The sequence below is a fragment of the Bos indicus x Bos taurus genome, chromosome 10, assembly GCF_003369695.1.
Source record: "Bos indicus x Bos taurus breed Angus x Brahman F1 hybrid chromosome 10, Bos_hybrid_MaternalHap_v2.0, whole genome shotgun sequence".
Lineage (NCBI taxonomy): Eukaryota > Metazoa > Chordata > Mammalia > Artiodactyla > Bovidae > Bos > Bos indicus x Bos taurus.
In genome coordinates, this window is record NC_040085.1 from 5,021,240 (window position 1) to 5,047,158 (window position 25,919).

At 43.0% G+C, this 25,919-nt stretch overlaps 1 long non-coding RNA gene across 1 annotated transcript in view; it reads left to right on the forward strand.

The window, feature by feature from the left end:
• Positions 1-306: 306 nt before the first annotated feature.
• The window catches only part of LOC113899729, a 56,298-nt gene continuing 30,685 nt past the window's right edge, over positions 307-25,919 (forward strand). Inside the window, exon 1 of the long non-coding RNA XR_003512972.1 lies at positions 307-467. This is a non-coding gene — a long non-coding RNA (uncharacterized LOC113899729). The remainder of the gene's footprint in view (positions 468-25,919) is intronic.

Here is a 25,919-nt window from a genome sequence, read left to right on the forward strand (position 1 = left end):
GTGCTATCAGAAAAGTCTGTTTAGCAAAATTACTGCCTTTGCAAGTAATCACACCAGCAAAAGAAAAGGATTTCTCTTCCATTTCCCATCATTATAAGTTCAAATTAAATTCTGTTTTCTCTTTGTTTCCTTATGCTCTTGTCTGTATTTTTTCTCTGTGGCTTAGAAGAGGATCATTTTGTGAGACTGTCTCTATGGAAACTCTAAGAAAATACAGAAAGAATTGGCCAAGTTGGAACGAACACAAACAGTGAAATCCATTTTGTAGTCCTTTTTGGACTGTGATTGGCCAGTGCATCTCTGTCTTTTCTGGTTCTGAGGCTGAAATGCTTCAGCTCTCATTTTGTACAGCCTCGGCCACCTCTGAGACACCGTGTCCCTCTGACCCGAGGAGGAAGGCTTTGCTCCCTACACAACAGCCCCAGCAGGACAGCTGTTCTCATTCCCGCTGTGTCTGGGGATCTGAGGTAAAGGAAAGGAGGCTTTGCTTGCTTTGTTTACTGCTTTTCTTTCTCCCTGATGAAAGCCAAGGCCCTGTAAATGTTATTGTATTCTATTTATTCTATAATCGTTACTTAACAAAAGGGTTTAGCCTTTCTTCTCTACTGAATCTCAAATGAGAGCCTTTAAAAATGTAACTTCTCTCTTCAGGTAATGCAACAGTAACACATATTCAGGATATGACGAACTCTTGGACAGACTCTTTTGCCTCCTGCTGGTTGTAGAAGCATTTTCCCTGCAAAAAGTCATCAAGATGCTTGAACAAGTGGTAGTCAGTTGGTGAGAGTGTGTGTGTGATATAGCATACACCTTGTCCAGATGGACTTATAATATCAAAAATCTCAATGAAATTATTTAATATGTACCATTTTTGAAAATATGAACTGTTGAAGACCACTGTTGAAGACCAGCTCAGTGGATGGACTGAGTAGAAGCTCCAAAACACTTTCCAAAGCCACCCCTTATAAGAAAAAATTGTCATGGTAAATGTTTGGTGGTCTGCTGCCCAAACTGATCCGCTACAGCTTTTTGAATCCCAGCAAAACTATTATATCTGAGGAGTATGCTCAGCAAATCAATGAGATGCACCGATAGCTCCAAAGCTTGCAGCCAGCATTGGTCCACAGAAAGGGTCCAAGTCTTCTCCATGACAATGCCCCACTGCACATCATACAACTAACATTTCAAAAGTTGAACAAACTGCTATGATGTTTTGCCTCATCTACCATATTCACCTGACCTCTCGCCAACCGACTACCACTTGTTCGAGCATCTTGATAACTTTTTACAGGGAAAACACTTCCACAACCAGCGGGATGCAAAAAAAGCTGTCCAAGAGTTCATCATATCCCAAAGCATGGATTTTTTTTTTTTTTTGCTACAGGAATAAACAAACTTATTTCTCATTGGCAAAAATGTGTTGATTCTAATGGTTCCTATTTTGATTAATAAAGATATGTTTGAGCCTAGTTATAATGATTTAAAACTCACAGTTCAAAACCACAGTTATGCTTGCCCCAAATTAATAGATGGACAATAGGCACATAATAAGATGCTCAGCATCACTAATTACTAGAAATGCAAATCAAAATCACAATGAAATACCACCTCACACCAGTCAGAGTGGCCATTGTCCAACCATTCTTGTAGACAGGACACAAGTCAGGGATCTTGATGTATCTTTGTACCTATTTGTATCTTTCATTCGTAAAAGTGGTGAATAGCAGAGAGGCAGAAAGTAGCATGATGTTTTGAAAGGTTCTTAATTCTCACCAAATGAGAATTTCTAGCAACATATTTATTTTAGATAAAATGGAAAGATGATATTAAATATAAAATTATGAAAAAGAAGGAACTGAAGAAGTTCTGATGCAAATGTTGTTGAACTCTTTTGTCAATCTCAGGGAGAGAGTATTAAATGTTTAATGGCATTTCAATGATGATAATCTTGGAATTAGATTTCTCCAACAGTGTTAATGCTGAGGGAGGCTATTTCATACATTTGTAAAATGTCATGTAGGTGGGATTTACATATATAGCAGCAGTTATACAGACATGCAGATAACTAACATTTGTTTGCTAATATGTATCACTGTAAATCTAAGATAGGGCGCAGAACAATAGATTAAAACATTTGTCCAGCCAATGAAACAGCAAATTAGCTAGTTGCCATGGGATTTTTAATTGGAAAATTGCTGACTAGATCCAGGCATGGTATGGTATTTTAAATTAGTGTCTTCCTTTATCAGATAATTGCAATAATTTGAGGACGTGAGAAAGAAGCAGCACATCTTTTGTCTGCCATAGTTCGTGACTGCATGAAAAGAACGTTGGTTATTCTACATCCGAAAGAGTGGAAGGCTCTTAGTCCTCAGGGCAATGAGCAGGATGCTGTAACTCTGTTCCTTTGGGCACGTGGAGCTTTAGAACTTCCTGTAAACCCAAGTTCAATGCTGTTACTTTGCTTAAATCTCACGTCTCTGAGTAAGTTAGTTCTCATGTTACCATCAAGGAGCATGGGTAAGCAAGTTTCATCTAGAGAACTAGAGTGCATGCCCACAGAATTTCATGCAGAAATAAAATAATCCCTCAGATCCAGCAGACTGGCTTTTACATGGAAGTTCCTGAGCATGAATGTGTGTGATTTAATCTGCTTCTCAAACCCAGGGCACCTGAACATTTGCCCGAGATCCTGAAGGAAAAGAGAGATCATGAAAGGACAAAGCAAGCTTCATCACCAGCTCCTTTATGATGGTCTCTGGTGGTAGACATGACAACATGGAGAATGTGCCTACATCAGACGGTCCCCAGAGCCCAGAACCCCAGCAGGAGGACCACAACCACAGCCAGGGGCCACCCAACCTGGAGTGCCAGACTTCAGTCCCCACCACGTCTCCCAGCATGCAACAAACGATTAAACTGTTGAATGGCTGAGAGAGTGTCACTCTCATGACAATGAGAGATGATCTGGAGCAAAGAGCTTGGAAGGAGGAAACCGTGCTTGTCTGATCACCTCTTAGGGCTCATCCATGTAAAATGTGAGAGTCAGTGGCCTTATTCTGCACAACACACCACACACACACATACACAACACACAACATATGCACACAACACACACACACACACACAACCTTTTTCACAGAAGTAGAGTGAGGGGAGGGCCCTGGGCCCTTTGGGCTGCTGTAACAAAAGACCACAGCCATGGAGGCTTATAAACAATAGACCATTCTGGAGGCTGAAGGCCAAGTGTGGTTGGGGTTGGGGTCAGGGTCGGGTCCAGGTGGACCTCACAGGGAGAAAGGGGCAGGGGCTCCATGGTCCTTCTGTAACAGCACTGACCCCATTCCTGAGGGCTCCACTCTCACGATGAAGTGTCTCTCCTGGGCCACCTCCCAGTACCATCACATGGGCATCAAGGTCTAATGCATGAATCTGGGGGAGACACAAACGTAGCAGGAGCCGAACTGAACATCCCTGGGCCATACTTTTGAGTTATTACTTTTTCACCTTTTTACTTAACAAGATAAATTTAAAAGCCAGATGTGATCAACCAGGATTACTATTCTTTGTAAAATTAAAATTAATAGAAATGTTGTACCAACTTTGCATACTTGGGGTAAACCACCCTTGATTGTGGTGTATAACTATTTTTATACATTGTTGGGTTCTATTTCAGGGAAGGCAATGGCACCCACGCCAGTGCTCTTGCCTGGAAAATCCCATGGACGGAGGAGCCTGGTGGGCTGCAGTCCATGGGGTCGCTAAGAGTCGGACACGACTGAGCGACTTCACTTTGACTTTTCACTTTCATGCATTGGAGAAGGAAATGGCAACCCACTCCAGTGTTCTTGCCTGGAGAATCCCAGGGACGGGGGAGCCTGGAGGGCTGCTGTCTATGGGGTTGCACAGAGTCGGACACAACTGAAGCGACTTAGCAGCAGGGTTCTATTTGCTAATGTTTTCACGTAGGAGTAGTTCACGTTTATGTTCATGAGAGATATTGGTCTGTAGTTTCCTTTCGTTTTTTAGAATTTGCTTCTGGCTGTGCTGGGCCTTCCTTGCTGTGTGAGCTTTTCTCTAGTTGCGACAGACGGGGGTTCCTCTCCATCTGTGGTGCACGGCTTCTCTCTGAGGTGGCTTCCCTTGTGGAGCACGGGCTCTAGAGCACAGGCTCAGTGGTTGTGGTGCATGGGCTTAGTCGCTCTGTGGCCTGTGGAATCTTCCTGGACCAGAGATCAAACCTGTGCACCCTGCAATGGCACATGGGCTCTTCTCCACTGTACCAACAGGGAGGTTCATTACATTATTTCTGTTGTTTTAAACTTGTTAAAGTGTGTCTGTGGCCCAGAATGTGGCATGGTGTATCTTTGTGAATCTTCCAGGTGAGCATGAGAATAACATGTGTTCTGTTGTTGCCATAATTCATAGATGTGAATTGTATCCAGTTGACGAATGTTATGTGTTTAACATTCATTTATTTGGCTGTGTCGGGTCTTAGTTGTAGCATGCGGGATCTTCACTGCATCACATGGAATCCTTTGCTGCAGCTCACAGGCTCTCTAGTTGTGACGTGCAGGCTCAGGAGTTGGGGGTGCGGGCTCTAAAGCACGTGGCTTCAGGAGTTGTGGCACGCGGCCTTAGTTGCGCCATGGCATGTGGGATCTTAGATCCTGAACCAGGGTTTGAATGTGTGTCCCTTGCATTGCAAGGCGGATTCTTAACCACTGGACCACGAGGGAAGTTCCTAGATGTTATTGTTGAGTTTCCTTCCTGATTTTCTTCCTGATGATCTGTCCATTTCTAATAGACTTGTGTTGAAATCTCCAACTTGGATAATGGATTTACCTACGTCTTTTGCAATTCTATTAGTTTCTCCTTCACACAGTTTGCCCATTGTTAGGTTCATTCACATGAAGGATTGTTATGTCTTCTTGATAATTGATTCCTTTATCATTATTTAATACCCTCTTTATCCCTGATACCTTTCCCTGCTTTGAAGCTTGTTCTGTGAAATTAATAGGTTACTCCTGTTTTCTCTGGACTGCTGTTTATATGTGGATTTTCCTTCATCTGTTTGTCTTTACACTCAGTGTGAGTTTCCTATAGACAATGTGTGATTGAGTCTGCTGTTTTGACCCAGCTTACAAACAATTATTGGTCATTTAGATCACTGACGTTCAAAGTGGTTGCTGAGGTAGCTGGATTCGTATCTGCCATGTTTGTTACTATAGTTTATTTGTTGCCCTTTACCATCTAATTTTTTTCAACACTTTTCCTGCTTTTTGTGACTTTACCTGAGCATTTTGTATGATGTCATTTTTTCCCTTTTATTAGCATATCACTTAAATATTCTTTTTTTACTTGTTTTAGTGGTAGCCCTAGAGTTTGCATCATACATTTACAGCTAATAGTAGGCCACTTTCAAATAATGTCATAATTCAAAGGTAGTATAAATACCTTAAAGTAAGAAGGCAATGGCACCCCACTCCAGTACTCTTGCCTGGAAAATCCCATGGATGGACGAGCCTGGTAGGCTGCAGTCCATGGGGTTGCTAAGAGTCGGACACGACTGAGTGACTTCACTTTCACTTTTCACTTTCATGCATTGGAGAAGGCAATGGCAACCCACTCCAGTGTTCTTGCCTGGAGGATCCCAGGGATGGGGGAGCCTGGTGGGCTGCTGTCTATGGGGTCGAACAGAGTTGGACAGGACTGAAGTGACTTAGCAGCTTTGCAGCAGCAACAAAATAATCCTAGTCCCTTCCTTCAATCCCTTGAATCTTTGCTGTCATTTTTAAAATATATATACAAGCATGTTGTTATTGTTTAGACACTAAGTCATGTCTGACTCTTTGTGACCCCGTGGACTGTGGGATTTACCAGGCAAGAATACTGGAGCAGGTTGCCATTTCCTTTACCAGGAGATTTTCCTAACCCAGAGATCAAACCTGCATCTCCTGCATTGGCAGGCAGATTCTTTACTGCTGAGCAACCTGCGAAGCCCATATACAAGCATACACAAGCATATATAAGTATATTATATATGATTACATAACTGAATATATTGTTGGTAGTATTCTTTAACAAAATGTTATCTGATAGATGCATGAGAACTAAGAAAAATAAAAGTTTATTTTGACTTCACTTATTCTTTCTTCAGTGCTCTTTCTTCCTTTATGTAGGCCTAAATTTCTGACCTTCTCTCTAAACAACTATTTTTCCCTTCTGTCTAAATAATTTATTATTTTCCTTCTCTAAAAGCTCCATCTTGGACCTAGAAAGGTATTTCAACACCAGACAAGGTGCTTTGTTTTTTGTTTTCCCCCGCTCTGGTGTCTCTCAGGATTTCTTGTCTATCTTTGGTCTTATGGAGATTGAGCATAAAATTCCAGCCAGTATTGTTTCATAACCCTCAAAACGATGATGCCATTAAAGTGCTGCACTCAGTGTGCCAGCAAATTTGAAAAACTCAGCAGTGGCCATCGGACTGGAAAAGATCAGTTTTCTTTCTTATCCAAAAGAAGGGCAATGCAAATGAATGTTCAAACCACCACACAACTGTGCTTATTTCACATGCTAGCAAGGTAATCCTCAAAATCCATCAAGATGGGCTTCAGCAGTACGTGAACCAAGAACTTCCAGATGTACAAGCTGGATTTAGAAAGGCAGAGGAACCAGAGGTCAAATTGTCAACATCCATTGGATCATAGAAAAAGAAAGAGAATTCCAGAAAACCATCTACTTCTGTTTCGTTAACTATGCTAAAGGCTTTGTTTGTGTGGATAACAACAAACTGTGGAAAATTCTTAAAGAGACAGGAACACCAGACCATCTTACCTGCCTCCTGAGAGACTTGAATGCAGGTCAAGAAGCAACAGCTAGAACCAGGCATGGAACAATGAACTGGCTCAAAATTGGGAAAGAAGTACGTCAAGGCCGTATACTATCACCTTGTTTCTTTAATTGCTATGCAGAGAACATCATAAGAAACACTGGGCTCAATGAGTCACAAGCTGGAATCAAGATTACCGGGAGAAATATCAACAACCTCAGGTATGCAGATGATACCACCCTATGGCAGAAAGCAAAGAGAGACTAAAGGGCCTCTTGATGAGAGTGAAAGATAAGAGTGAAAAAGCTGGCTTAAAACTCAACATTCACAAAAAGAAGATCATGGCATCCGGTCCCATCACTTCATGGCAATAGATGGGGAAACAATGGAAATAGCAACAGACTTTATTTTGGGGGGCTTCAAAATCACTGCAGATGATGACTGGACCATGAAATTAAAAGACACTTGCTCCTTGGAAGAAAAACTATGACCAACCTAGACAGCATATTAAAAAGTAGAGACATCACTTTGCCAACAGGGATGCATCTAGTCAAAGCTATGGTTTTTCCAGTAGTCATGTATAGATGTGAGAGTTGGACCATAAAGAATGCTGAGTACCAAAGAATTGATGCTTTCGAACTGTGGTGCTGGAGAAGACTCTTGAGAGTCCCTCAGACAGCAAACAGACCAAACCAGTCAATCCTAAAGGAAATCAACCCTGAGTATTCCTTGGAAGGGCTGACTCTGAAGCTCCAATACTTTGGCCATCTGATGCGAAGAACTGACTCATTGGAAAGGACCCTGATGCTGGGAAAGATTGAAGGCAGGAGGAGAAGGGGACGACAGAGGATGAGATGGTTGGATGGCATCACTGTTTGACCATACTCCAGGAGACAGTGAAAGACAGGGAAGCCTGGCGTGCTGTAGTCCATGGGATTCCAAAGAGTCAGACATGACTTCATGACTGAACAACAACAAATGGGTTCATACATTTCATTTGTTTCTTTCTTTCTGCTCCTTCAGTTAGGCCCTGATGACCCCAGGTGGTTGTGCAGCCTCGTTAAGAAGAACAGAGTGCTGTCTCTGTTAGAGCACAGAGGCTTTTCTCACTGGTATTTAATGTGAGGACCAGGTTGAACTCCTCAGGGAAAAGCCCACAATCTTGTGGGTGTCCCTCCATCATTAGGTCCTTCTGGAGTTTTTAACACAGGTTGTCGCCCATGAGCCTCAGGCAACTCATAAATTACAGTTAAGGCTTTCCTAGCCCAGGACTGGCTCCTGTGGTAATTTCCACTTGTGTGTCTCCACTCCAGATGTTTCGTTACCCCATGTGGGATTCAGAACCGGAACAGAGGTGGGTAATTCCTGGCTCCGGGGCAGCTAGGCAGTGAGGAAACCTGAGTAGGTTAACCTCTGTAAAGTGGTTTCTCTTGAGGTCAGGTCTGGTGAAGGCCTGGAGCATTGGGGAAAAATGACACTGAGACATAGTGTTATGAAGAAGTCCTTGGACCTTATAAGCAAAAGCAACATTCCTTAGTGCCAATAAAAAGTGCACATTAGGTTTTGACTTGATTTACTGATCATTAGTCCTTGAGTTGAGAAGATCCCTTGGAAAATGGAATGGCTACCCACTCCAGTATTCTTGCCCGGAGGATTCCATGGACAGAGGATCCATGTGGTCGCAAAGAGTCAGACATAACTGAAGCGACTGACACACTTTTGCTTCTTATCCAGTGTAATGGAGCAAGATGTCACCAGTGACATTTATATGATAATAACTTTTAAAGCTTTGAACATGCAGTTTTGTTAGTCTGACTTCATCCTCTCTATACTCAGAGACCACACATTGTAAGTACAAGCTGGGGGGGACATCTGTGCAAGTAATTCAGGGAAGCTTGAGACTTGTGACTGTGTCAGCAGGATGTGATGACTCCGTGACAGACACGTGTGTGTGAGTGACTGGTTGTCTTGGAGACGAGATATTCAGGGCCACATAGAAAGACATTTCAGGCATTGTCTTGACCGAGGTCTTCCCAACAGGGTGATTCCTAAATGACAGACTCTGAAGAATAAGTAGTCTGTTCCTGGGAACCACACGGAAGTCTCCTCATCAGATGTTTGTTTACATAGCAAATCATTGCCTGAGATACTGAACCACCCTGAATCCTTGACACGCTGTTTTTGTGTGATATAGAAACTCACAAGTGTGCTCTCGGGTGACTGTACAAGCCAGCTAAAGTAATTTAGCAGGTTCAAGGCCACTTCTGCTTTCACCTGACTCATTCTTTTTAGAGAGATCTGTTTTTAAGGTAGGGTTTAAATGGTGCATGAGACCCAAATCTCTTTTTTCCTTTAAAAAAATAAAACTTATTGGTGTATAATTGCCTTACAGTGTTCTGTTTGTTTCTACTGTACAGCAAAGTGAATCTGTTGTATGTATAACTATATCCCCTCTTCTTTTGGATTTCCTTCTCATTTAGGTCACCAAGGGGGACAGAGGAGTGAGATGATTTGGGGGACTGACATATATACATTATTGATACTATGAATAAAATAGATAATTAATGAGAACCTACTGTACAGCACAGAATCTTTAAAAATTTTTTTATTTATTTGCTTATGGCTGTGCTGGGTCTTCACTGATGTGTGGGCTTTTTTCTAGGTGTGGTGTGTGGTGGTTTCTCTTGTTGCTCCCAGGCTCTAGAGCACAGGCTCAATAGTTATGGCACAGGCGTAATTCCTCTGCAGCGTGTGGGGTCTGCCTGGACCAGGGATGGAACCCATGTCTCCTGCATTGGCAGGTGGATTCTTTACCACTGAGCCACCAAAGAAGCCCCCAGAATCTTTTTAAAACACTCTTCTGTCAGTTCAGTTCAGTTCAGTCACTCAGCCATATTCGACTCTTTGTGATCCAATGGACTGCAGCACGCCAGGCCTCACTGTCCATCACCAACTCCTGGAGATTAATCAAACTCATGCCCATTGAGTCGGTGATGCCATCCAACCAGCTCATCCTTTGTCGTCCCCTTCTCCTTGTGCCTTCAATCTTTCCCAGCATCAGGGTCTTTTCAAATAAGTCAGTTCTCTGCATTAGGTGGCCAAAGTATTGGAGTTTCAGCTTCAGCATCAGTCCTTCCAATGTATATTCAGGACTGATCTCCTTTAGGATGGACTGGATGGATCTCTTTGCAGTCCAAGGGACCCTCAAGAGTCTTCTTCAACACCACAGTTCAAAAGCATCAAGTTTTCAGCTCTCAGCTTCTTTTATAGTCCAACTCTCATATCCTTACATGACTATTGGAAAATCCATAGCTTTGACTAAAAGGACCTTTGTTGACAGAGTAATGTCTTTGCTTTTAAATATGCTGTCTAGGTTGGTCATGGCTTTTCTTCCAAGAATCAAACATCTTTTAATATCATGGCTGCAATCACCACCTGCAGTGATTTTGGAGCCCCTCAAAATAAAGTCTGCCACTGTTTCTACTGTTTCCCCATATATTTGCCATGAAGTGATGGAACTAGATGCTATGATCTTAGTTTTTTGAATGTTGAGTTTCAAGCTAACTTTTTCACTCTCCTCTTTCACTTTCCTCAAGAGGCTCTTTAGTTTTTCTTCACTTTATGCCATAAGGGTGGTGTCATCTGCATATCTGATGTTATTGCTATTTCTCCTGGCAATCTTGATTCCAGCTTGTGACTCATCCAATCCAGCGTTTCTCATGATTCACTCTGCACAATAAGTTAAATAAGCAGGGTAACAATATACAGCCTTGACGTACTCCTTTCCCAATTTGGAACCAGTCTGTTGTTCCATGCCCAGTTCTAACTGTTGCTTCTTGACCTGCATACAGATTTCTCAGGAGGCAGGTCAGGTGGTCTGGTATTCCCATCTCTTGAAAGATTTTCCACAGTTAGTTGTGATCCACATAGTCAAAGGCTTTGGTATAGTCAATAAAGCAGAAGTAGATGTTTTTCTGGGACTCTCTTGCTTTTTTGGATGATCCAGCAGATGTTGGCAATTTGATCTCTGGTTCCTCTGCCTTTTCTAAATCTAACTTGAACATCTGGAAGTTCACGGTTCATGTACTGTTGAAGCCTGGCTTGGAAAATTTAGAGCAGTACTTTGCTAGCATATGAGATGAGTGCAATTGTGTGGTAGTTTGAGCATTCTTTGGCATTACCTTTCTTTGGGATTGGAATTAAACTGACCTTTTCAAGTCCTGTGGCCACTGCTGAGTTTTCCAAATTTGGTGGTATATTGAACTGTGGTGTTGGAGAAGACTCTTGAGGGTCCCTTGGACTGCAAGGAGATCAAACCAGTCCATCCTAAAGGAAATCAGTCCTGAATATTCAGGAAGGACTGATGCTGAAGCTGAAACTCCAGTACTTTGGCCACCTGATGCAAAGAACTGACTCATTGGAAAAGACCCTGATGCTGGGAAAGATTGGACAACAGAGGATGAGATGATTGGATGGCATCACTGACTCAATGGACATGAGTTTGAGAAACCTCCAGCAGTTGGTGATGGACAGGAAAGCCCAGTGTGCTGCAGTCCATGGGATTGCCAAGAGTTGGACGTGACTGAGCAACTGAAATGACTTACTGACTGAATGCGGCACTTCCACAGCATCATCTTTTAGGATTTGAAATAGCTCAACTGGAAATCCATCACCTCCACTAGCTTTGTTCGTAGTGATGCTTCCTAAAGCCCTCTTGACCTTGCATTCCAGGATGTCTGGCTCTAGGTGAGTGATCACACCATTGTGATTATCTTGGTCGTGAAGATCTTTTTTGTATAGTTCTGTGTATTCTTGCCACCTCTTCTTAATATCTTCTGCTTCTGTTAGGTCCATACCATTTCTGTTGTTTACTGTGCCCATCTTTGCATGAAATGTTCCCTTGGTATCTAATTTTTTTGACGAGATCTCTAGCCTGTCCCATTCTATTGTTTTCCTCTATTTCTTTGCATTGATCACTGAGGGAGGCTTTCTTATCTCTCCTTGCTAGTCTTTGGAACTCTGCATTCAAATGGGTATATATTTATCTTTCCTTTTCTCCTTTGCCTTTAGCCTCTCTTCTTTTCTCAGCTATTTGTAAGGCCTCCTCAGACAGCCGTTTTGCCTTTCTTTTTTTTGGGAACGGTCTTGATCACTGCATCCTGTACAATCATCTGGAAAACAGAGCAGGAACTGTTTTAAATTAAACACGAGTTTAAACTGTTTGATTATGGCATTATGTTTGCATGAATAAAGATGATAGTTTCATAAGACAATTTTAAAATGATATGAAAAAGAAAAAAGCCTTTCAAATAAATGGCCTAATGTTGTAGTAGTGAAATAAAAAGGACAAAGATTTAAGAAAGAGAAGAATCAATAAAAACATATTTGTGAGGAGATGAGAGTATTCACTTTTTGTTTGAATAGTATATTGATTAAATATTGGCTCTGATTACCACATTCAGCCTTTGAAACAGTTCCATCCACGGCACTGATGCTGACTTTCAATGTCATGTCAGGGCTGAGTCACCGGAACCGGGTGGTGGAATTTTACTAGTAAGGCTTTGTGCGTCCCCATTTCGGTGTGGACCACGGGAGAATGTGGGAGACATTGCAAGGCCTCAGGCAGAATAGGGTTAGGGTGAGCATGGTTGCTCTGAGTTGTGCTGTTGATGGTTCACATTCTAAGATGCGACTTCAGAGGCAGACATAATTGAATAGTAAAAAAAAAAAAAAATTTCCTTTGATATGAAATTACCCCTCAGCTCTCATTACTGTGCATCAAATAGATAACTAAGGGGAACCTACTGCACAGCACAGGGAACCCTACTCGGTGCTCTGTGATGATCTAAATGGGAAGGAAGTCCAGAAATGAGGGGATTTATGCATCTGTATAGCTGATTCACTTTGCTGTGTGGTAGAAATGAACACAACATTGTAAAGCATCTATACCGCATTAGAAAACAAACAAACAACACAAAAAACCTGACTGCATATTACGCACTTGGGTAGGCCCTAGGGTTGCAAGCAATGGATAAGCAATCAAAACGTGTCCTCATGGAGCTCAAGGTCTAGTGAGGAGAAAGAGAAGACGGGGGTTAATAAATCTATAAATAAAGGAAACTGCAGAGATATATGTCGTTAAGCACTGTGAACGAAACAAGCAGGGAAGCTATTTAGGGAATTTCTGGTGTTGATACAGTGTTTGTAAAGATGGTTAAGGGTTATCTCTCTAAGAAGGTAACATTTGAACAACAGCCTGAGGGTGCAGGAGCTCGTTGTGTGCCAGAGATGAGGGGGACGCTTGTGGAAGCTTGTTCTCAGGCGAGGGAACAGAACCTGCAAAGACCCCGAGGCAGGGGCGCAGCGAGGAAGCCTGTCTGTCTGGGGCCAGGGAGAGGGAGCAGGACTGAGGAGACTCGGCTCACAGGTTATGTATTGTGGTGGCTGTGGCTCCTGCTCCCAGTAACGGGATGGCTTTGGAGGGGGTGGTAAAGAGAGGCCTTGTCGACTTAGTGTGAACAGCCGGTAGATTTACATTTAGCCTCCAATTCTATCACACAGGGGATTTGTTTTTAAGTTTGTAACATCATATTAGGGCTTCTTAGGTGGTGCACTGGTAAAGAATCCACCTGTCAGTGCAGGGGGCACAAAAGACACGGGTTTGATTCCTGAGTCGGGAAAATCCCCTGGAGAAGGGCATGGCAACCCATTCTACTGTCCTTGCCTGGAGAATCCCACGGACAGAGGAGGCTGGTGCGCTACAGTCCATGTGGTCTCAAAAAGTCGGATATGACTGAGCGACTGAGCATATTGTCAAATGAAGAAAAGTATTAGAAATGCCTAGGGGTCGAATAGCAGCTGGAGAATGAGATGTTGACTGTCCCATGAATGTGAAACCATCTTAGGAGAGTATACACACTTTCTCTAGCATACAAATCCTTCTATAACCATAGAACTCTAAAAAAGGCACTTTCCCACTTTCAAATATTTCTTGTGTGTGTATTCTTTCTGTTGTAAAGAACATAAATTTGTACTAGCTTGCTTTATTGATCATTGGAAAACATTTGTTTAACAGAAAGTTGCTTTTAAAAAGCAGATAAACAGTCAGCAAAGATTATTAAAATGGTTTATTTTTAAACTCCCTTCTAAGAGTAGGTCACTGCAGTCAATAAATGTGTTATTCATACTTTTCAGCACAGTTATATTTTGCTATTTGAGACACAGCATGGACCACTTGTGAGTCTTATGTTTTGGCTTTGATTTTTATTTTATTTTCGGCTGTACTGGGTCTTCTTGCTGCACTCAGGCTTTGTCTAGTTGCTGCGACAGGGGGCTCCCCTCTAGTTCCTGCGAGTGCCAGGGCTTCTCATTGCAGTGGCTTCTTTTTTTGTGTGGAGCATGTTGTGGGCTCTCGGTGCACGGGCTTCAGTAGTTGTAGCGTTCAGGCTTAGCTGCCCCGCAGCATGTGGGATCTTCCCAGGCCAGGGATTGAACCTGTGTCCCCTGCACTGATAGGTGGAAGCTTACCCAGTGGACCTCCAGGGAAGTCCCACTTGTTAGTCCTGATACTTGACACTGTGCCCCTGGATCTTGGTGTGTTGGTTTTAGACTCACAAAAGCTTCACGCCCCTGACTCCACACAGGTGTGATGGAGGTGGAGATGCCCGCTGTGCGTGGAGAACTCTGAGGTTCCACTTGGTGCCTGACTGAGAGAGAGTGCATCCATGCAGGGGCAGGAGCTGGAGTGGGGCCGGCTAATCCAAGTTACCTAATGGACGCTAGGGACCCAACTGCAGCAGGAACTCCGAATGTCATCTTGTAAAAAGGAGACAGACGTACGTACCTGAGGGCAGACGACACAGGACACAGGCACTCGTTGCTCCTCTTCTTCATCTCATGCTTTTGGTGTCGGGGCTGGGTGACCTCACAGCCCAGGTCTGGCTGAGGCTGTAAATGCTGGTGGTCAGTGGATGTGATTCAGTGCCTCCCTTTGCCTTGCGGTTGCTCATTCACAGTGAAAGTGTTAGTCACTCAGTTGCGTCAGATCTTTGGGGTCCCATGGACTGGAACCGCCAGACTCCTCTGTCCACGGCATTTCCCAGGCAAGAATACTGGAGTGGATTGCCATTCCCTTCTTCAGGGGATCCTCCTGACCCAGGGCTCCGACCTATGTCTCTTGCTTGGCAGGCAGATCCTTTACCACTGAGTCACCTGGGAAGTTCGAACCGCTCCTTAGGTGAGAGCAAAGCCAGGGAGTGCAGGTCAGCCCCGCAGTCATCCGAGCAAACAGTGTGCTTCCTCCTTCATGAGAGAAGGCACCTCGGGCTCATCTCCTCCAAGTGTGTCTCCCTGGAAATAAAGCTGTGATGATTATCAGTCTATTTACTCCCGAGAAACAGTCCTCAGAAACGTTAGTCTAGTTTTTATTGATGTAAACACACTAGTATTCACGGTGAACCCCAGTAGGCACTGAAACGTTTCTGTCGACCCCGATGCTTGAGGAGAACAAGTTTTCCTTTATTTTGTATTAGATTACTAGTCATGCCCCGATGCTTGAGGAGAACAAGTTTTCCTTTATTTTGTATTAGATTACTAGTCATGAGTAAACAAGTGTAATCTTTTTTTTTCCGACACATCTGGGTAAATAATTCAGATGTAATCCTTTCTTATGAGTCATAAGAAATTGTAAATTGTCTAATATGTGCTTAACTGACTTTGTGCTTAAGATCACAAACAGTGAGACTAAAAACGATAATAATGAAATATAGCCATTATTTCTGCTTATGATAACTTTATAATAGTAAGTACAGAGCTGAACCTCTACTATTCTCTTGCCATTTATGTAACATGCACCAAAATATTTCCATTTTAGATCCTGTTACATTGTATTATAATTGTGGGAATTGTCACAGTTCCCTATGCTACACTTTAGGATTATGTTGTAACATTTTTATAAGTCAAGATTTATAAGTCAAGCAAGTTGTTTTCACTTGGAAAAATTACTGGGCTCCGGGAGTGCAGACTCAGCCTGCTGCAAACCTTCAGGATGCAGTTCAGTGGGCTTCTTTAGTTGGCAGAATAGCATGATAAAAAGAGCCAATTACATGAGAAAAATAAGGGCCACTTTTGTCAGCCATAGCATGCATAGTTTGCTTGCAATAAAATGATGGTTATAGTCCTTGTTTATCTGAAGTGTTTAAATGTTGTTACAATAATATTTTCCTTCAGCACATTTCACCATCTTGTAACATTTATTTGCAATCATATAATAACATTACTCAATATTCTTACTTAGTAAAAATGGACTCAATATTTCTTTTTCTTAAAACTTATTTTAAAATGTATTTAGCTGCCATAGGCCTTAGTTGCAGTGTGTGGACTGTTTCATCTTCATTACAGCGTGCGGACTCTTTAGTTGCGACATGTGGGATCTAGTTCCCTGACTGAGAGGGTAACAGGCAGGAAGGCTGCTGCTGCTAAGCTGCTAAGTCGCTTGAGTCCTGTCCGACTCTGTGCAACCCCAGAGACAGCAGCCCATCAGGCTCCCCCGTCCCTGGGATTCTCCAGGCAAGAACACTGGAGTGGGTCGCCATTTCCTTCTCCAATGCATGAAAGTGAAGTCACTCAGTCGTGTCCGACTCTTAGCAACCCCATGGACTGCAGTCCACCAGGCTCCTCTGTCCATGGGATTTTCCAGGCCATTTCCAGGCACCAGAGAGGCCTGGTGCCACTCTCTGAGTTTCGAGATGTTTCCTTTCTCTAATTAGCAGCCTGCTAGTAGGTATATCCGTTCAGTTCAGTTCAGTCACTCAGTCGTGTCCGACTCTTTAAGACTAGCAGGTGGGCACTTTTTCTGCCCCCTTCCAATGTCTATGTCAGAAGCCTTCTCTATCTGTTTTATACTTTAATAAAACTTTATTACACAAAAGGTCTGAGCGATCAAGCCTCGTCACTGGCCCCAGGTTGAATTCTTCTCCTCCGGAGGCCAAGAATCCCAGCATCTTTAATGGCTCAGCAACAACCTGTCATGATCAGGGATCAAACCCATACCCCCCGCACTGGGACTGTGGAGTCTTAGCCACTGGACCACCAGGGAAGTACCTGGACTCAGTATTTTTGATTCATCTAATTGCCACTGTCCTTTCTTTTATGATACATTCAGTCTTGTACTTGAGCACTTACTATTTGAAATAAATTCACTATGGTTCCATTTTTTATACACTTTTCTCTACTGCAACATGGTGTCTTAGATTCCATCTGCTTTATTTAGGTCATGGAGACGAGAGTGAGTGATGAAGTGTGTGTGGAGCTAATAGTACCATCAGTCCCGGTTTTCCTAAACATGAATTTAGAAATACACTTCACGCCTCCATCTCTGAGTCAGTCTGTTCTGTGGGACACACCAAGCACAGCTGATCAAATAGAGCTTTACTATTTTCCTCCAAACTATCATTGTTTATGGGCTGGTGGCTCAGATAGTAAAGAATCTGCCTGCAATGAGGGAGACCTGGATTCGATCCCTGGGTTTGGAAGATCCCCTGGAGGAGGGCACGGTACCCATTCCAGTATTCTTGCCTGGAGAATCTGCATGGACAGAGGAGCCTGGTGAACTACAGTCCGTGGGGGTTACAAAGAGTCGAACGTGACTGAGCAACTAAGCACAGCACAGAACATCATTGCTTCTATGCCAGTGACAGGACTCCCCCGGTGGCTCAGTGGGTAAAAAAATCCACCTGCAGTGCAGGAGTCACAGGACATGCAGGCTTGATCCTGCGTTGGGAAGATCCCTTGGAGGAGGAAATGGCAACCCACTCCAGTATTCTCGCCTGGAGAATCCCATGGACAGAGGAGCCTGGCAGGCTACAGTTCATGGGATCACAAAGAGCAGGACTAAAGCAGGCACCCATGCATATGACAATTACACTTCAGTACTTCAATGAAACAGTTTAAGAAACAGTAATTACCAGTAATATAGACATGCATATGACAATTACACCCATGCATATGACAATTACACTTCAGTACTTCAATGAAACAGTTTAAGAAACAGTAACCACCAGTAATCTAGACATTTCCATTGTACTTCTATGAAAGTAACAGGAAATACTCTTTTAAAAATTGGGTCTTCTATTCACTTTGTTGCTGTTCAGTTGCTAAGTTGTGTCCAACCCTTTGCGATTCCATGGACTGCTGCCTTTTTACACTGTTCATGGGGTTTTCCAGGCGAGAATATTGGAATGGGTTGCCACTTTCTCCTCCAGTGGACCACATTTTGTCAGAACTCTTCACTATGACCTGTCTGTCTTGGGTGGCCCTGCATGGCATGGCTCATAGTTTCACTGAGTTATGCAAGCCCCTTCGCCAGGACAAGGCTGTGATGTATAAAATAGATAATTAAGGAGAACCTACTCTACAGCACAGGAAACTACTCAGTGCTCTGTGCTGACTTAAATGGGAAGGAAATCCGAAAATGAGGGGATATGTGTATACATGTGGCTGATTCACTTTGCTGTACAGCAGAAATTAACATAACAGTGTAAAGTAGCTATACTCCAATAAAAAAAAAGTAAAGAAAAATAATGTGACTGTTCCAATTTTGTTTAAAGGCATTAGAATGAGCATAACTCAGCTAGAGATATGTGAATCTTCTAAAGTCTTATGAAGTACTCAAAGCATAATTCAAGAAATAAGAAAATGATGAATGAGAAGATGGATGTTAACTGAGCCTACTGTAGTAATCATTTCTCAATACATATCAATCAAAACTGTCGTGGTGTATGCCTTAAACTTATACAGTGATGTATGTCATTTATTTCCTAATAAAGCTGTAAAAGTAATAAAATAAATTTTAAAATTAAAAAACAAAAAATAGGTCTTATTGGGGTCATTTAGATCAGCCCCATGAGAAGCCTTCTGTCTTCAGGGGGTCTTCCTTCAAGCACCAACCTCCCCTTCCAAAGTTTCAGGGTTTCCTCAGTTCCTATGTACAAAATCAAAGCCTCTGAAATGGTACACAGAAGTGCTCCTAATCTGAACCTTGTAAATCGCCCTCACCTTCTCTTATACCCAAACACTTCTTCATCTTAGGTATGCAGAGTCATTTGTGATTATTTCTGTTCATCACCTCTGCATCCATTGTTCTTTCCTGACTGCCTGGAAAACTCCCAGTATCCTCTCAGAGGTAACCTGAGTGTTAACTTCCCTAAATTGAATCCTTTTCAGGGAGTGTACTTGAGCACCTCCCCTGAAAGGCTTTTTTCTGGACCCTGGACCTGCTTTTCCTGCCCTGGAGCCTGCCCAGCCTGGCGACCCACTACGCTGAAGCCCCACAGTGAGCTGTATGTGCTGTGAATAGTTTGTGTCATAACATCGGACACCACTGAGTGACTGAACAAGGACTCACAAGCAAGTTTTACGGTTGCTATTGCAGGGAATGGCCACAAGGTGACAGGCTTTTCTCAAGCCCAATTGTGATTACCTGGGAAATCAAAGCTTTCCAGAATTTTAATTCAGGGCTGTTAATTTAATGTGGAATGTACCTGAAGAAAACCCAAAAGCTTTTGTGTTTTTCCTGAGTATTCTTTTTTAAATTAACCTGTAGTCCATATTATAGTAACATTGATACACAATGTGTGTCAGTGGCAGGTGACCTGAATATATTTTCTATTTTGCTGTTATTTCTGCTTTCTCACCATTGTACCCTGATTAAATTCTAGACAATGTAACTTCTGTTTCTTTTAAATTTACCGTCTAAGCCAGTGGGGAAGTCCTTCATCTGCATTAGCAGAAAAAATAATATCACCAAAGTTAGAAATCTGATTATGAAATAACATGTTCCAAATTATCTGGAAGTAGTTAGGACTTTCTTTTTGAAAGGAATGATTTTGAAATAACCTAAACTTTGGTCGATCTTGCATTTCTGTGTTAAAATTTGAAACATTCTTTCCGTTTATTTTAAACTCTTCTCTGAGAAACTAAATCACACAGTGCTTTTGCCCGTTAGGCTCAGGCATTTTGATAAAAGAGATAAAAAAAATGAGACACCTCAGATGTCCTAAGACAGTCTGGTAAGTGATTTGTCTCACAAGAAACTGCGAGGCTTGACACGTAATAGCCCTCATAAGCATGAAGGGTCACTGATGTACACACATGTCATTGACCATAATCTTCTATCAACCAGTGACCAAGGGTTTCAGGAGCTGTGACAGGAAGCTCTCACCTCCCACTGACTCTAAATCTCTGTGACTTCCTGCGCTCCTTGAAAGTGAAAGTTGCTCAGTTGTGTCTGACTCTTTGCAACCTCCATACAGTCCATGGAATTCTCCAGGGCAGAATACTGGTGTGAGTAGCTGTTCCCTTCTCCAGGGGATCTTCCCAACCCAGGGATCGAACCCAGGTCTCCCACATTGCAAGCAGATTCTTTATCAGCTGAGCCACCAGGGAAGCCCAAGAATACTGGAGTGGGTAGCCTATCCCTTCTCCAGGGGATGTTCCTGACCCAGGAATCGAACTGGGGTCTCCTGCATTGCAGGCGGATTCTGAGCTCCTTACTTTAATGAATTCTGTCCCCATGCCCTTCCTCCCTGTTGACTGATGGTGACAGCAGCCCATAGAGCAGAAGGTCTGGTCCAATAACTGACTTACAGGCTCTTCTCTTCCCTTCCCAGTCCTGCCTTTTCACCTCTTTCTCTTTTCTCTGCTCATTGCTCACCTTTGATGTTATCAATGGGAGGTGGTGGACAAGCATTATTCTTCATCCAAAAAAGAATAAGTGAAAATGCATTGCTATCCCAGTAGGAACATTTTAATTTAGACATAAGAGCAGCTCACAATGAATATGATCTTGTACAGTTTTCTGTAGATTTGTTGTTGTCCAGTCTCTTTGTTGTGTCTGACTCTTTGCAACCCCATGGACTGCAGAACACCACGCTTCCCATCCTTCATCATCTCCCAGGGTTTGCTGAACTTCATGTCCATTGAGTTGGTGATGCCATCCAACCATCTCATCCTCTGTCATCCCCTTCTCCTCCTACCTTCAATCTTTCCCAGCATCAGGGTCTTTTCCAATGAGTCAGTTCTCCGCATCAGGTGGCCAAAGTATTGGAACTTCAGCTTCAGCATCCATCCTTCCAATGAATATTCAGGACTAATTTTCTTTAGGAAGGACTGGTTGGATCTTCCTTGCCATCCAAGGGTCTCTCAAGAGTCTTCTCCAATACCACAGTTCAAAAGCATCAATTCTTCGATGCTCAGTCTTCTTTATGGTCCAACTCTCACATCCATACATGACTACTGGAAAACCCATAGCTGTGACTAGACAGACCTCTGTTGGCAAAGTAATGTCTCTGCTTTTTACTATGTTGTCTAGGTTGGTCATAGCTTTTCATCCAAGGAGCAAGCATCATTTAATTTCATGGCTCCAGTCACCATCTACACTGATTTTGTAGCCCAAGAAAATAAACGTCTCTCATTGTTTCCATTATTTCTTCATCTTTTGCTATGAAGTGATGGGACCAGATGTCATAATCTTCATTTTTTAAATGTTGAGTTTTAAGCCAGCTTTTTCACTCCCCTGTTTTACCCTTATCAAGGGGCTCTTTAGTTCCTGTTCGCTTTCTGCCATAAGGATGGTGTCATCTGCATATCTGCGGTTATTGATATTTCTCCTGGCAGTCTTGATTCCAGCTTGTGCTTCATCCAGCCCAGCATTTTGCTGATGTACTCTGCATAGAAGTTAAATAAGCAGGGTGAGAATATACAGCCTTGACGTACTCTTTTCCTGATATAGGACTGGCCACTTCCTCCACCTCCACTTGGGACCCCTGTTGGGGGGAAGTGGCTGCCTTGTGAGGGGGAACACAGCAGCTCTGGAAAGACACAGGTGACCCGTAAGTGGGGCCTCCCTCCCACCTTCACCTGCGTGGTCCACAGAGGCGGACACCCAGCTCCGGCCAAGCCTTCTGATGCCTGCAGCGCCCATGACATTCCACCTGCATCCCGCAGACTCCCAGATATCCTGCCCCAAGCATCTCATTAAAAGAGATAGTGAGAAAACTCTTTCCTAAGCTTCTAAATTCTGTCAGGAAGCAGACAGTGGTAATGGTAGCATCCTCCCAACTGAGTTTCTACGCTTAGCCGCTCCCCTCTGCAATTGGTCTAGCCTCCTCCACCCGTGTGTCTGGCTACAGTGGCCTTCCCTTAACCCCATGTGTTTCCCGTAGCTCCCACTCTCTCCAGACTTGTAAAACCCCCTCATGTGGTGCAAGGAAATCGGCTCTTTCAGAAATGTATTAACTTACCCAGATTTCAAATGTATTATTCTTCCAAATGGCTGACAATTTTCACCTTTTTAAAGAATTTATTTATTTATTATGTGTTTGGCTGCATGAGGTCTTAGTTGGGGCACAGGGTATCTTCGCTGCGTTATGTGGGATCTTTTGAGTCACTGTGCAAACTCTAGTTGTGGCTCTGAGACTCAGGAGCTGTGGCATGTGTAGGGTAAGGGAGTTGGTTCGGAAAAAGAAGGAGACCGGCCCCTTCCAGGAACAAATTACCTTTAATGAGGTGAGAAGGGGCAGCAGTCAGATTAGTGCGCTGCTGCACTAACCCAAGAAAAGAGTAAGTATAGGCGTATATGTGGAAAACTGTTTTGAGGGGGCCTGGTCTTCTCCAAGGTTGTTTCAGATTAGTTATCTCTTAAACAGCTGGGGCAGGGAATTCTGGAGATCAGCCAGAGGATGGAACTGGCTAGGAGCTGGGCATAATCAGCCCTAATGTCCATTTTTTCCTTCGGGTGAGAGAGTTCTTTGTTTTGCATAGAATGGTGGGGAGGACCTGGCGGGGAGTTTTAACTCCAGGCTATTTTGAGCCCTGTAACTTACCTTCAGCATGGAAGCTCTGTTGCCCCTTTTTAGGTGGGATTTTAGTTCTCTGATCAGCGATCAGCAACTGAACCCGAGTTCCCCTGCATTGCCAGGTGGATTCTTAACCACCGAACCACCAGTGAGGTCCCTGAAAATTTCACTTTTGAAAACTGAGATAACCAGTTTGATTTGGGTGTTACCTAAGTGTACAGTTGAGTGCACGTGTCAAGTCACACAGTCATTTCATCAGGTTTTAGACGCACACAGCCAGAGCACAAAAGCTTTCTTCATACATCTGCAGAAAGCGTGCACTCTGACCAAAACTCTGGCTTACAAGTTTCAAAGTGATAACTGTAAAGCTGCCATCAACAGATTCCCAGCTAACAGGTTCCCAGCTACACTTTGACAACATCTTTGGTGTTGCCTTGGGGATCTTGCTAATACTGAGCATAGATAAGTTGTTGTTCTTCAGCAGACAGTTCTTTTATGTGCTGAGCCCTGTCTTCACGGTGCTGGGCAGAGACTGCAGCACAAGAGTGCATAGTGCTTCTTACTTCTCTGAAAGGCATTATTATGGCTTTTCTCAATTGTGTCCTGATTTAAAATAATCCAAACTAATAATCCTCAAAATAAAGCTGTAATACAACTACCTGAAGATGATGAACTTTTTTTCAAAAACGTAATTACAAAACTCTATTTAGTCACCTTATTTATGGATCAGTTGGTGAAAGTTCTTTTTTTTTTTTTTTTTTTTTAGTATATGTGCTGCCGAAGCGAGCACGAAAGTTCTTGTGAGATACATAAAACAGTAACTATGAGCTAAAACTGATTTATTAACAGTTCAAATTCAAAACTATGTACATTAGCTCTATTTTTGATTTGGATCAAATCAGCTTGAAGAAATCAGATCATTCTTCATCAGACTGAAGAAATTAGTAGACCGAAAGAGAAAGGATGTTTTTACCTACTCTCTAAGACTCTGACCTTTACTTCTGATATGGTAAGGAAGTACTTTCTGTATTCAGTTCAATTCAGTTCAGTAGCTCAGTCGTGTCTGACTCTTTGTGACCCCATGAACCGCAGCACGCCAGACCTCCCTGTCCATCACCAACTCCCAGAGTCCACCCAAACCCATGTCCATTGAGTCGGTGATGCCATCCAACCATCTCATCCTCTGTCGTCCCCTTCCTCTCCTGCCCTCAATCTTTTTCAGCATCAGGGTCTTTTCCAGTAAGTCAGCTCTTCGCCTCAGGTGGCCAAAGTATTGGAGTTTCAGCTTCAAAATCAGTCCTTCCAATGAACACCCAGGACTGATCTCCTTTAGGATGGACTGGTTGGATCTCCTTGCAGTCCAAGGGACTCTCAAGAGTCTTCTCCAACACCACAGTTCAAAAGCATCAGTTCTTCAGTGCTCAGCTTTCTTTATAGTCCAATTCTCACATCCATACATGACCACTGGAAAAAGCATAGCCTTGATTAGACAGACCTTTGTTGGCAAAGTAATGTCTCTGCTTTTCAGTATGCTATCTAGGTTGGTCATAACTTTCCTTCCAAGGAGTAAGCGTCTTTTAATTTCATGGCTGCAATCACCATCTGCAGTGATTTTGGAGCCCCAAAAAATAAAGTCTGTCACTGTTTCCACTGTTTCCCCATCTATTTGCCATGAAGTGATGGGACTAGATGCCATGATCTTAGTTTTCTGAATGTGGAGCTTTAAGCCAATTTTTTCATTCTCCTCTTTCACTTTCATCAAGAGGCTCTTTAGTTCTTCTTCACTTTCTGCCATAAGGGTGGTGTCATTTGCATATCTGAGGTTATTGATATTTCTCCCAGTGATCTTGATTCCAGCTTGTGCTTCCTCCAGCCCAGCGTTTCTCATGATGTACTCTGCGTATAAGTTAAATAAGCAGGGTGACAATATACAGCCTTGATGTACTCCTTTTCCTATTTGGAACCAGTCTGTTGTACCATGTCCAATTCTAACTGTTGCTTCCTGACCTGAATACAGGTTTCTCAAGGGGCAGGTCAGGTGGTCTGGTATTCCCATCTCTTTCAGAATTTTCCACAGTTTATTGTCATCCACACAGTCAAAGACTTTGACATAGTCAATAAAGCAGAAATAGATGTTTTTCTGGAACTCTCTTGCTTTTTCAATGATCCAGCAGATGTTGGCAATTTGATCTCTGGTTCCTCTGCCTTTTCTAAAACCAGTTTGAACATCTGGAAGTTCATGGTTCGCATATTGCTGAAGCCTGGCTTGGAGAATTTTGAGCATTACTTTACTAACGTGTGAGATGAGTGCAATTGTGTGGTAGTTTGAGCATTTTTTGGCATTGCCTTTCTTTGGGATTGGAATGAAACCTGACCTTTTCCAGTCCTGTGGCCACTGCTGAGTTTTCCAAATTTGCTGGCATATTGAGTGCAACACTTTCACAGCATCATCTTTCAGGAGTTGACATAGTTCAACTGGAATTCCATCACCTCCACTAGCTTTGTGCCAAAACAATTCTTTATATTCCAGACTCTAGTATTTTGAGGGCATACATATAACACATTTATGTGGAAAGAAGTAACAGAAAACAGATGTTCAGGAAAACTTCAAACAGCATGAATGACTGTGGCATTTTGCTCTGCCCCGTTTTCCATAATTGTTTTCTGGGCTTTCAATAATGTGGATTTTGAAAATAAGCAGACTTGCCTTTTCTCATTGGTTAAATGGAGTGAAAAGGGAGAAAGAAGAACTGACTCGCTGAAGGTAGAAATCTGTGAAAACCCTTGGCAGCTCCCAAAGGTGTTGGTCTTTTTATTTGTTAACAATTAACACTTGAGTTATGTTTGTTAACAACACAACAATTAGGTTTCTATTTTAATGGAGGTGCACGGTGCTCTTTGTACTTAATCCACACCGAATATACGAAAATGGCCTGTTCAATTTCTCCAAAGGAAAAATGCTGGCCAGAGGATGTTTGGTGAGGCATGATGGGGCATGAGTGGTGAGCTGCCCACTTGCCCTGTGGGCTGAGGAGGGGCAGGGAGCTGGCTGTGGTTCCCATCTCAGCTTCTACAGAATAAACAGAGAGCAGGCCAGTAACCTTGGCTCAGAGGAGTTGGGGTCTTCCCAGGTAGCTCATTGGTAAGAATCTGCCTGCCAATGTCAGAGACGTGGGTTTAATCCCTGGGTCTGAAAGATCCCCTGGAAAAGGGAATGGTAACCCACTCCAGTA